Here is a 12,953-nt window from a genome sequence, read left to right on the forward strand (position 1 = left end):
TACTTTCAGACTTAAAATGAAATATATAACAGAGACCACAACATCATATGCCAATTGCTTTTCTAATGAGTTTAGTGAAATACTAGATTGTCGATAAATTTTCATTAGCTTTTTGATATAAAGTTTAGTATAAAATTGACATGCTACTATTACAGTTATATATGTTCTTATTTTTTTAAGTCTCTTATGGTTCAAGAATATTATAGACTCCAAACTGTTCTATTTGCATTTTACTTTGAATAAAGATAAAACGGCATATTCGATACGTTTATTATATCATGACGATGATAATATTATACTAAACTCGAAAAATTATGATTATAAAATATTATTTTTAATTTACCATGTCAAATTAAATTTAAGTCCGTGCATCGCACATGTTTAACACTAGTAAGAATTACATATAACAATTAAAAAGAAGAAGTCTAGTTGGTAGCCAACACCCTCTCTAGTTAACTTTTTAATAAACCAACAAATTTTATAACAAAAAGAAACATTCAAAATCATTGAAAAAGAACATCCAAAACTTAAGAAAAAGAAACATTTAATACCTAATAAAAATAAACATCCAAAACCTAACAAAAAATTTAAAATCATTGAAAAAAAAACATTTAAATCTACGAGAAACTGTGGTTGGAGGCGAGAACAGCATATTTGACAGCAAGGGGTGTTTCTTGCGCTACGGCAAAAAACGACAACGTTGGATGAAGAACAACAATGCTAGATGAAAAACAGAAGAAACATCCAAAACCTAATAAAAAAACCAAAATAATTGAAAAATAACATTCAAAATCTGACAAAAAGAAACATTCAAAATCTAAAAAAAAGAAACATCCAAAATTATTGTAAAAAAATCCAAAACTATATCAAAATAAAATATCAAAAATCTAAAAAAATAAAAAACCTAAAGAAAAAACCATCCAAAACCTAATACAAAAAATCCAAATCATAACAAAAAATCACCCACAAATATAATACACCATTGTTAACGGTGACGCTTTGACAGAAGTCACCACTGCAGCGACGTTCTTCCAGCGCGATGTGACAAATGACGCAAACGAGTGAGGGTGAACGACATAGATTTTCAATGGGACAGTGAACGATAATGGCGGCGGTTCGATTGTAGTGCGGTGGCAAAAGTAAACGTGCGAAGGAGTGTTGTCATTGGGGAAGAAACGGTGAGAGAGAAGAGAAGAGTGAGACTTTCGGTTATTCTTTTTCGCAGAGAGAGAGAGAGAGAGAGAGAGAGAGAGAGAGAGAGAGAGAGAGAGAGAGAGAGAGAGAGAGAGAGAGAGAGAGAGAATTAATTGTAGTTAGTTGATACACTAATTAGTTACCTAACATGGTTGAATTAAAAATCTCTCAACATCTCTTTGTAATATAATTTATGATAAAGAATAAATAAGTTTATCATGTTATAAATTTAGATATAGAATTTGATTTTATATATGTATATATTAGATTTAAATTTTATATTTATTATTTTATTTTTATAACTTAATTTCGTTAATTTTATAACCAATTTTACTATATATAATAAATTTTTAATATAACTCATTATTTATATCATCCAATCTTTTACTCAAAATTAAACATCCTCAATTTAGACACAATGTTACTTTGTTGGAATTTAAGGATTTTTTGAGTCTAAGATAATCTATATTAAATCATTAAGAAAGAAATACATGAAAACAAAATAGTACTTAAATTCGTGAATATGATTGAAAGAGTTTGATTATTTGATCTTCTTCAACTAAAATTTTTTATTTTCCTAATAGGGCTGAATCGCAACTATTCTGATGGAAAAAAGATTACAGAAGAGGTTTTAATGTGGGTTTTTTTTAAATAAAAAAAATATATTTATCCTCTTGCTTAAATCAAATTTTTTTACCGCTTTAGGCATTGTTTCTTTATTTTACATTCAGGAACTATTTTGCAGTCAATGACTATGCGAAAGAGGAAGAGCACTATAACGCACTCGCTGCCAACACAATAGAAGCAAAACAGATCTCGCACAATAGTACAGGTGTTGCCTGTAAAATAGCTGGGACCACTATATAACAACGCAAACAGCCCTTGCACGTTTCACTGAATCAATTTGAAAAGTTTTTTACTAAGTTGAATAGAGAGATATCGGAGAGAGGGAAAGAAGGAAAGAAAGAGAAAAAGAAAGAGTAGACAAAAAAGAAAGTGTTGGTGCGATGACTCGGAGTAATGACATCAACTATTTGAATGACACACATATCGTGGACCACATTGATGACTAGTTAGAACTTGAAATTTTTTTGTTTATTTAAACTATATTTGTTAGCTAGTTAGGTAATACTTTTAATGCATTGTTGCCTTATTTGGAGGAGGCTGATTTTGCCTACGTAGCTTGAGTTAGAGATTTTTTACTTCGACAATTTACTTTTTTTGGCCTTTGTCGAGAGATGGCATCTAGAGACCCATTCGTTCCACATGCTGTGGGATGAGTATACCATTATCACCTTTCAGGATGTTACTTATCACCTTGGCTTGCAGATGCATGGGGATCCAATAGGGGGCGACAGCCATGATTTTCAAACTTATTACAATCGTGACACATGGAAGATGGTTGAGGAGCAAATTAGAGTATTGCCACCACGCCAGGAGCCACAACAGGCCGAGTCTTTCACCATTAAGATAAGTGGTTGAAGGCTCACCTGAGACAAATGCCTGCTAATGCTATAGCAGATGTATTCTGCCGATATGCACGTTGTTACATTATCAAATTGATCGATGGAATACTGATGATAGATAAATCTAGCGCCACGGTACATATTAGATGGACCATTGATTGCTGATTTCGAGAGATGCAGGCAATACTTGTGAAGTTCTATTGTGCTCGCCTGGACTTACCACTCTGTGCATGGTTATTAATACAGAGGTGGGTGACTTAGTCGGATGCATTCCACTTATGATTTTTTGGATTTACCACAAGTTTTAATATTGGTTCATTTAGGATAGGGACGTAATGAATTTTTCATTGGCTACAAGTTATGACTTTATGTTATCGAATTTTTTTTTTGCAGTTGTAATTTTTTATTTTGTTACCAAACATATTTTATTTTGCATATGCAAGTTGGCTGGGCTACTATAACAGCATAGAGATGACATAGGTTAGCGGCTACTGCACTAGAAGTAGCAATTGAAATTGGTCCTCTATAATAGCGTATTTAAGTTTACATATAAAGTACTTAGTAAATTTTGTTTATTTATTTATACTCGTAACTAATTTGGCTTAAATATATATACTAATATATGTCTTCTTGCTATGCACGAAAAATATTTAATTTTTTATTTATATCTAAAATATTTTTAATAAAAAAATGTTCTTTAATATATTTAATTTTAAATTAAATTAAATTTATTATTTATTATTCATGCAAATATTAAGTAAAAGTATATAACAGAAAAAATCACAAAAAATTGAATTAATAATGTGGGGTTGAAGAAACTAAAAAAATGACATCAATAGATGTATACCCATATAATATGGAAATAGTAAAAGAAAGTTCGATAAAATATTATTTTAGTATTTGATATTTGAATTAAATTTTAATTTTATTCTTAATATTTAAAATATTTTATTAAATATTTTATTTTATTGTATTTAATTTTATGATCAAAACTAATTTTTTTTCTAAAAATATTCTTTTTGTCTATTATTATTCTGTTATTTTTACTTTCAAATCACAACAATTATTATTATATTTATGATTTTTGTCATTATCTAAAAAAAATCATATTGAAAAAAAGAATATTTAAAAAATTGACCAAAAAATTAAAATAGAACAAAATAAAATATTTGAGATAAAAATAAAATATTTAAACATTAGGAACAAAATTAAGATTTAACTCAAATATTAGAAACTAAAATAATATTTTAATCCAAAAAAATTAAAAACTTTAATAACATAGATAATACAAATCAAAGAGCAAGTTGATCTAAAAAAATAGAGTATTATTATTGTATTGATTATTTGATTCAAAAGATTTTTTCAGGTCAACTTAATTCTAACCTAAAAGATTTAGGGACTAAATTATATATTTAGAAGTTGACACAAATGATAATAAGCAAATTTATATCTTATGAAAATATTAATTCAATTTTTATTACTAATACTAATCCAATTAAGTAATTTATTAAAGTAAATGTGTATAATTATTTGAAAATCTCAAAGTAAATATGTCTATAATTATTATTAATACTAATCGAATTAGGTAACTATTAAAGTAATTGTGTCTAAACTCTAGTCAAAAGCGCAAATATTACCCTTTCTACCTGTCAATTCACATCCTCCTTCAACAAATTTGACATAAACTCATTGAAGATCTACATTTTGCTTACTAATCACTTAATAAGACATCTGATTTTTTTCCAACCCCTTCACGTTTTCAACAGCATAGCCGCATTATCACTACACGTATACCGCCTCATTTCTATTATCCTCCTATTTTACTTGCCATGCTTTTTTTTTCCTCGTCAATTCCTGAATTTGGATTAAGTACGATTTTGATCTTTAAAATAAGAGTTAAAAATTTATTTCATTTTTTATTTTTTTATTATAAAAATATCACAAATATTTAATTTAATTTAAAATTATCATTTTTACTAAATTTTTAATTTTTATTCTAAAAATATCATTAACTAAAAAAACACGGGTTAAAAGAAAAGAAGAAGGGTATCAACTGGAGGGAGTGGGGTTTTGGTTCAGGGAAAAGAGGGAGAAGGAAAGGGAAGGGAAAGGGTCACCGCCGCTGCTCCTCGCTGTCGCTACTCCTGCTCCTACTCCTCGTCGTTTAGTCTTCGCCATTGGATCTCATCGTGAGGATAGACGTTGCACGCTGCGAGCCATTTCTACTCCTCCTCCTCCTGGCCTTCACCGTTGCCCTTGTCTCGCCGCACCTCCTCCTTGCCTTATATTTATAGATTTTTTGTTCTTGTAATTGAAGATGAATTTGGAGATTTTTTATTAATGTAATTGCATCTAAGTTTTGTTAATGAAAGGAGAAGAATTTTAGTTTTGAGTTTTGTTAATGGTTTTGAGTTTTGACGATGATGATATTATTTTCTTGTTTTTCTGAGTTCTGAGTTCTGGATTCTTGTTTTTTTGAGTTCTGAGTTTTTATAATGATAACGATGATGATGATTTTCTGAATTCTTGGTGAGGTAATGCAGATGGTGATTGGATGGGGGTGGTGGTCGTGGATTCTGGTTCAGCTTCAGTTTCTGTTCTACTTCTTCCCATCCTCCAGTGAGTATTTAAGGATTTGTCGTTAGCCAATAAATTACTGCATACACAAGGCGGGATTCAAACCCCCAACACTTGTTTAAGCGGACTAGTGAGCTAACCACTAAACCAACTCAACTTGGTTGTAATCCAAACTAATTTATTTAGCCACAACAGGACTTTAATTTGATTCAAGCCCATTTTACCTCCGCCCATTACTTGACCCATTTATATTAGGTCACACTTATCTGATATATATGGTGGTATTGAATTGGTACCTCAGAAGAAAAAAAAAACGAAGGTAAGAGGCAAGCATGTCCCAGCTCTCGTATGGGGTGTGACTATCTGATTAGTATTTGACTTTGTGTAGCCATTATTAAAATCAAAGTGGGGATTGTCCATTATATAATTTACAAAATGTGAAGAGGGATTCATGATCTTGAAAAGTTCACTCCAATGTTATGCCCCTATAAAGACACAAGAGTGTAACAATGGACCCACCAATGGCAATGCCCCCATATATTAACTTATGATCAAAGAAAGGACCCCACTATACTCGTTGCATGTCTCAATGGCACAAGGCAAAGACATAAATTTCAGCCATGAATGATTATTTTGGATAACTGTTGAAATATTAAATGCCCCTTAGACAGCTGGTTTGAGGGTAGGGTCATGCCTAATTGGAATCTCCTGTCCTTCATCAACTTTTCTTTTTCCTCCCTAATTTTTCTTTTGTTGCTTTCTTGGGGAGGATTATTATGAGTAAAAAAAAAAATATAAAATCAACTTTTAATTAATTAATATTAATTAATTTTAAAGTTTAGATTTATAATTTAAATTTTTGGATTAATAATTTATAATTTAAAATAAACAAAAAAGTTTTAAAAATTAACTTATATTAACCGAAAAAATTATTTTATAGCATTATTTTTTTCTTTCTTCTCTCAACCCCAAAATGTCATTGTTGGATTCTCTTCAATTTGGACTATTTTTATTGTTTAGTCACTTCTCTTTGATTTTGTTGTCTCTTTAGTTCTAAGTTTGATACATATATATCTTCCAATTTTATTATTAGCGCACATGGAGTAGAGGGATGGATATTTTTTCTTAATTGGTAATTTCAAATTTGTTGATATTAAGTTGACTGAATAATATATAGATTCTTCTTTTGTAGTCTCAGTGTTTAAATCTTAAAATCATATTTGGTAGAATTTTTTAATAATCACTAATGTTAATTAAACAATTCAAAATAATTATTAAATTTTTTTAATTAGTTTTTTATTCAACTCAATCCTAATTCTCTCTACATACTAAACGAGTGTTTTCAGTAATCATGTAGGTGTGGTTTAATTGTTCATTACCTAATTTTTTAACCATGAAGTCGGAAATTTAAATCTTATTTTAGACATAAAAAACGTACAATAGTCATTCATTTGTGGTTAAGTAGATGATTTATTGTGGAAAAATTAATTATCACAATTTACAGTAAATATTTAAAAAAAATGTGGTTTGGTAATTATATTGCAATTGTTTATTTAGGGTTGCTATTTATAATAATGTGTAATTAAGTGTAACTCAAGTTCATGTTTTAGGTATGCTTTTCATTTTCTAAATAAAAACCTCAAACATTTTTTATTTGCATCAGGTTATTTATCAGGCTTGGAAGTTTAATGATTAATTTGTTGGGTACTTCAGAGGTACACAAAATGAGCACCTTTTCAAATAAGCAAATTTCATTTTTATTCTTCAATCAGTATCAAATTTAAAAAAGATGGTTAAAAAACACAGACCCTCATCTATCTATAACAACTTGCATTGATAGAAACCTCAAACATTTCATCATTGTTTTAGGAGGATGATACATGTGATTTTAGGAAAAGACATATATACCGTATAGAATATCAAAATTCTTTCTATTTTAACAACACTCATTTTTGCAAATGGACAAACTCTACCACACCAAAACAAATCCTAAACATTTTAAATGATCATGCTTAATATCACAATACTTTATTATTTGATAGGATATATCCCAATTGATTCGTTTGAATTTTTGTTAGTTATCATTTTTAAGGCTGATGACTTGTTCAAAATTATACAAATTATGAAACTATCATAATAATTTCACACCTTTTTTAACCCTTTGGATGAAAGAAAAGGTTACTTGGGGTTTATTCTTATCTTTTGGCCTGTCCAAGGAGTCTAGGCGGTGGTCAATGAACAAAAGCGTGAAGGAAAGAAAAAGACAATACAATGATTCTTGCAAAAGGATAAGAATTATAAAACTTTTTAATCCTTTCACACACACATAGGTGTATGTATTTGTGCTATTGTGCCATGCATAAAAGATATTTATTTTTTTATATTTATATTTAAAATATATTTAACTTATTTAATATATTTTTTATTATGTGATTATAAATATACTTAAATAAATTATTTTGTAAAATTTTTACATAATATAAATTTTAACTTAGATCTAATTTTATAATAGGGTAAAAATCGTTATTAAGCCATGGGAGGAAACAATTTACGCAATTCAGCCAAAATGAATTTTGATACACCATTCCATCAAATATGACTTTTATATAATTCGAATCAATAAAATTCGAATTATATTTACACGTAATTCGAATTGAATCACATCGAATTACTCCCAAACAATATTCGAACGTAGTTCGAATCAAATTGTATCGAATTCCGCATGCATAGTTCGAGTTATATTAACTCGAATTACTTAGAGCACGTGGCCTAGGGTAGTTCGAATCAAATTGATTCGAATTACTCACATTTCGAATCAAATGGCTAATTACACATTGTACAATAAGATATTAAAAAAAATACTATATAATATAAAAAATATATACTAAAAGAAGTATAAAATAAGATTATAGTAAATTAATTTTAGCATAATAAAAATATTATATCAATTTATTGAAACTCATCAAATTCTAGCATAATAAAAATATTACACTAAGACTTTTAAATTTTTTTCAATTACGAATTCTATCATATTTATAAATTAAAAGCACAAAATTTTATTTTTAAAAAATTCATCAAAATATATTTAAATCAACTAATTTGAATATAAATTGTATAACTTTATATAACCTTACCAATTAAATATGAATCAACTCTTATTTTTTGGGTATTTTTTGTTTGGTTCAAAATAAAAAGAATTTTTTGAAATTAGAGAATCTTCAATTGAGTACAAAATGGTATCTTTCTTAAAATAAATTTATATTTCTACCTATTCGATTCGAATCTAATTTTATTTTTGACAACATCAAAGTTAATCATATCATAAACTCTTTTTTAAGATATCTTTTTTCTCAAATAGAGATATATTTAAATTTTCAATTGTGCACTATATATATATATATATATATATATATATAGGATATAGGACACTCTTATAAAATAATATCAAAATAAAGAATTAATTAAAAATTATATAAAATATATAATTGATTTATTATTGATATATAAATTACAATTACTTCTTCATCAATTAGAATTATTTTGATTTGGAATTTTTTGTGTACGTATTTTAAATTATTTTACACTCCACACTCTACCATCAAAATACTCTAACTTTAAATTTTTAAATTTTATACTTGAATATTACTTTGACATTTCTAATAAAATTATAATTCCACAAAAAATAAAATAACAAAAAATATGTAAAAATTTTAGATAATATTCTATTTAACAATATATTAAAATTAATGTAAAAACATCACTTAGTAGTTATGGGAATTATTATATAATCATTTAATTCTTTAATTTTAAATTATGTATGATTGTAGTACAATTTATATAAATCATATTTAATGCATGTAATTAGTAATAAATTAAGATATTATATTTCTTCTAATATACGTAATAATATACTTTTTTTTCTGTAAAACTTTATTCTAAGCTGCAAAGAAAAAAAAGCTAGGAGATAAAAGAAAATCTGGAGAGAAAACAAAGAAAATTTATCATTGATTGAGCCAAAAATTTTATTTTAATACAATAACTAACTTCTTATTTTATATCTATCTTCTTAACTTAAATTAAGAAGTCTAACTAATCTCAACCATTATGGAATTAACTAATCAGATATTGCCACCTGATTACACTTAATGACACATTATAACCTTATATACATATACTATATGTCAATAGTCCTTTTAAGCAGTAGTGGCAACATACATCCAATCTGCAGATAACCAATCCAATCTAACTTAGTCGGATAGAATTGTCAATCTAATCCATAGTAAATAAAGTAAGGTGTGGGTAAGGTTTTTGTGTGGGTTAAATAAGATGCAAGTTGAGTCTCAATCCTATCCGATCAATCCACAACCTATATATGTATATATTATGAACAATGCTAAGGAACCAAAAAGGGTATTAGCAAAAAATCAACCAAAATATCTTTAGGTGAATTCAAAATCTCTACGAGTTAATATATATGGATGTTTCTTCTACTAAGTATCAGAATGTCTCTTTTTCAAACTAAATGGATGTTCTTTTATATATTTTTCGAATTTTTTTGTATTGTAAATGTGAATGTCTCTATTTCTCTAAAAATTTCATTTTTTTAAATTTTATAGATATTTAATTATTTTTGTTAAAATATAACTGGATATTTCTTTTGTTAAGTATTATGATATTTTTTTTCATATTAAATGTGTAACACCCTAACTTTTAGCACGTCATGATCGTACCAAAAGTAAGGAGTTACTAACCTGTTCTCCTTATTTACTATTTAATATTGAGCCTTTAGGTCGATATCGCGTTTCAGTTTATAAGAAAATACCAGAAAATTATTTGTAGTAATTCAAATCACACAATTATTAATAATAATAAATGCTATACAAATGAATTCAATATAAAACTCAAATACAATACCTATGTCTCTGGATAAAATAAAACTTAAAACAACAAGGGCGAGGAAACTCTATAAAAATAACAGGAATCACAAGTAAATCTACTATTTAATTATTTTGGTTAAAAATAATTTTCTTAAAACTACATCTCAATATAATATATTAGCTGCTTATAAATAGCTAATTTATTTAATTTTTAAAAATTCAAGGTCTTACATCCTACTCCACTTATAAAAATTTTCGTCCTCGAAAATTGATACATTAAAATAAGTTTGAACTCTACAAAAAGGAGACTAAATTCATGAGAAAAGTACAAGCAATGTCAAGAATGAACACTCGAAAGGATTCAAGTGAACAGATAGGATCAGATAGGAAAAGAATCAAAACAAAGCTCTCTTCAAAGAAGATTCCAAAATAAGAACTTTCGAAAAAAGTACTAGAGATGGTTTATCGTATCGAAACAAGTTCGAAATTTTTATGGAGAGATTATCTCATTCATTTAAGGGAACACAAAGTCAAGGGTTGTAATCTGAGCAGCAAGCACATAAGTTTCAGGATGCGAAGCAGAAGAATCAATCGCATAACTAGCTTGCTACGAATCGTAACTCTAAATCAGTTAAGAATTAAGGATTATGTGTTGAATTAAAACAAATTCAATGTCAGATTGAAAGGTCAGAATTTATGAAGAAGTGTACAAATAATGATAAAGATGGATTATCAAATCTGATTTGAAACAGGGGGGAAGAGATGACAAATAAATGAATAAACAGTATGCCTATCATGTGGCACGATAAGAGTACATATTTTGGTACAAACTAATCAAAGAAGAACATCTAACGTCTTTAAATACTTAAGAATCATTATTAATAGAAACCAAGTTCAAGCCAAATCAAAGAATACATGGTTCATAAAGAGGAATATGAGCAATATCAAGGATGAATATATCAAGTGAATAGTGGAAATTTCAATCGAGCAGAGATATGCAAGAGCGATAAAGAATGAAATATAGTCGAATCATATATCAAAAGAAAAATCTGAAGCAAGAAACTCCAATGCAAATGATAAAAGAGGAAAATAGAACACTGAGTTACGCCGCATGAACAAAGATCATACTTTGAAATGGCATAAACCCTCAAAAGTAACCTCTAAAGTCCACAAACCTCGTGATTTGCGTAATCTATTATTTCGATTTCATCTATGATAATCCATTAGTGTTTCCATATACATGAGTCATTAATATTAAGTTGGCCAGACTTAATACCATGAGAAATGCAACAGTCAACTAACAGCATTAATCAATAGACAATCATGCATCTGAAATTCAAACTCTTGTCATTAAGACAAGTCCTAATGCACGACAGACACTCAGAGTACGCAGTGAAGCATAGTCAGTCCATTTCCAAGGCTCTAACGGGAACGAACTGCTCTGATACCATAATGTAACACCCTAACTTTTAGCACGTCATGATCGTACCAAAAGTAAGGAGTTACTAACATGTTCTCCTTATTTACTATTTAATATTGAGCCTTTAGGTCGATATCGCGTTTCAGTTTATAAGAAAATACCAGAAAATTATTTGTAGTAATTCAAATCACACAATTATTAATAATAATAAATGCTATACAAATGAATTCAATATAAAACTCAAATACAATACCTATCCCTCTGGATAAAATAAAACTTAAAGCAATAAGGGCGAGGGAACTCTATAAAAATAACAGGAATCACAAGTAAATCTACTATTTAATTATTTTGGTTAAAAATAATTTTCTTAAAACTACATCTCAATATAATATATTAGCTACTCATAAATAGCTAATTTATTTAATTTTCAAAAATTCAAGGTCTTACAAAATGAATGTTTTTTTATATTTCTGTGAACGATTGAGCTATTAGATCGGACCCCACTGTGAACCCGATTGACGTTCAAAGGCAGTTGCAGCAAGAGCTACAGTGGTTGCAGATCGCGGAGGCTGATCAGTCTGTGTACCGCAGGAGAAGCAAGGATGGCTTCGCTAGAGGTTATGGCGTTGCTGGGGGCGGCTATTATTACATTTAGAAAATGTCAGAGAAGGTTCCGATGTCGAATTCACCTGCCGCACCCCGGGAATTACTGGCTGGAGAAGTAATTTTCTGGCGAAAGTTTCCCAATGGCAATTTCGACGGTTCCCGGAGGTGGAGACCAACAGTTTTACGTTGTTCCGGCACCGGGCATGTTCTATCATGCTCCAGTTGTGCGTCCGTTAGCGGCGCCGGTCACTCAAGGTTACTACGCTGTGCAACGTATGAGTTCTGATGGATACCGTGAGCAGCCAGTGTACGGCGGCGTGCAGCTAGCTAAAGCAGCTTTTTCGTTTGCGGGAGCCACAAATATGGCACAGGATCGAACTCAAGTTCAACCCCAATTGCAACGGCGGCTCCGATAACACATTTGGTTCACGAAAGGGAAATGGTTCTTGTCGACGGTGGCGAATCTGACGAGCTAGATGTCGGTAATAGAAGAGGAGTGGGTCGCGGTGGGGAGGCGGAGAGGGCCTGACGGTGAGAGAAAGATCTGTGTGTGATTGTTGGAAGTGGGTAGGTTAATGTGAGAGAGAAGAGGAAAGTTTTTATAGGTTTTAATTATGTTTACTTAATCAATTTTAAATTTTTTAAATTTTGAATTTAAAAAATTTAAAATTAATTATTATTATAAATTAATGTAGTTTTGTTTAGTTTTTGGCTGGTAACCTCTTAATTCCATATACTTTTCCATATGTTATATACTTATATAAAAATATCTTTCAAGTGAATGTTGAACGAAAGACCTCTTATTAAATGCAA

The sequence above is a fragment of the Arachis hypogaea genome, chromosome 8, assembly GCF_003086295.3.
Source record: "Arachis hypogaea cultivar Tifrunner chromosome 8, arahy.Tifrunner.gnm2.J5K5, whole genome shotgun sequence".
Taxonomy (NCBI): Eukaryota; Viridiplantae; Streptophyta; class Magnoliopsida; order Fabales; family Fabaceae; genus Arachis; species Arachis hypogaea.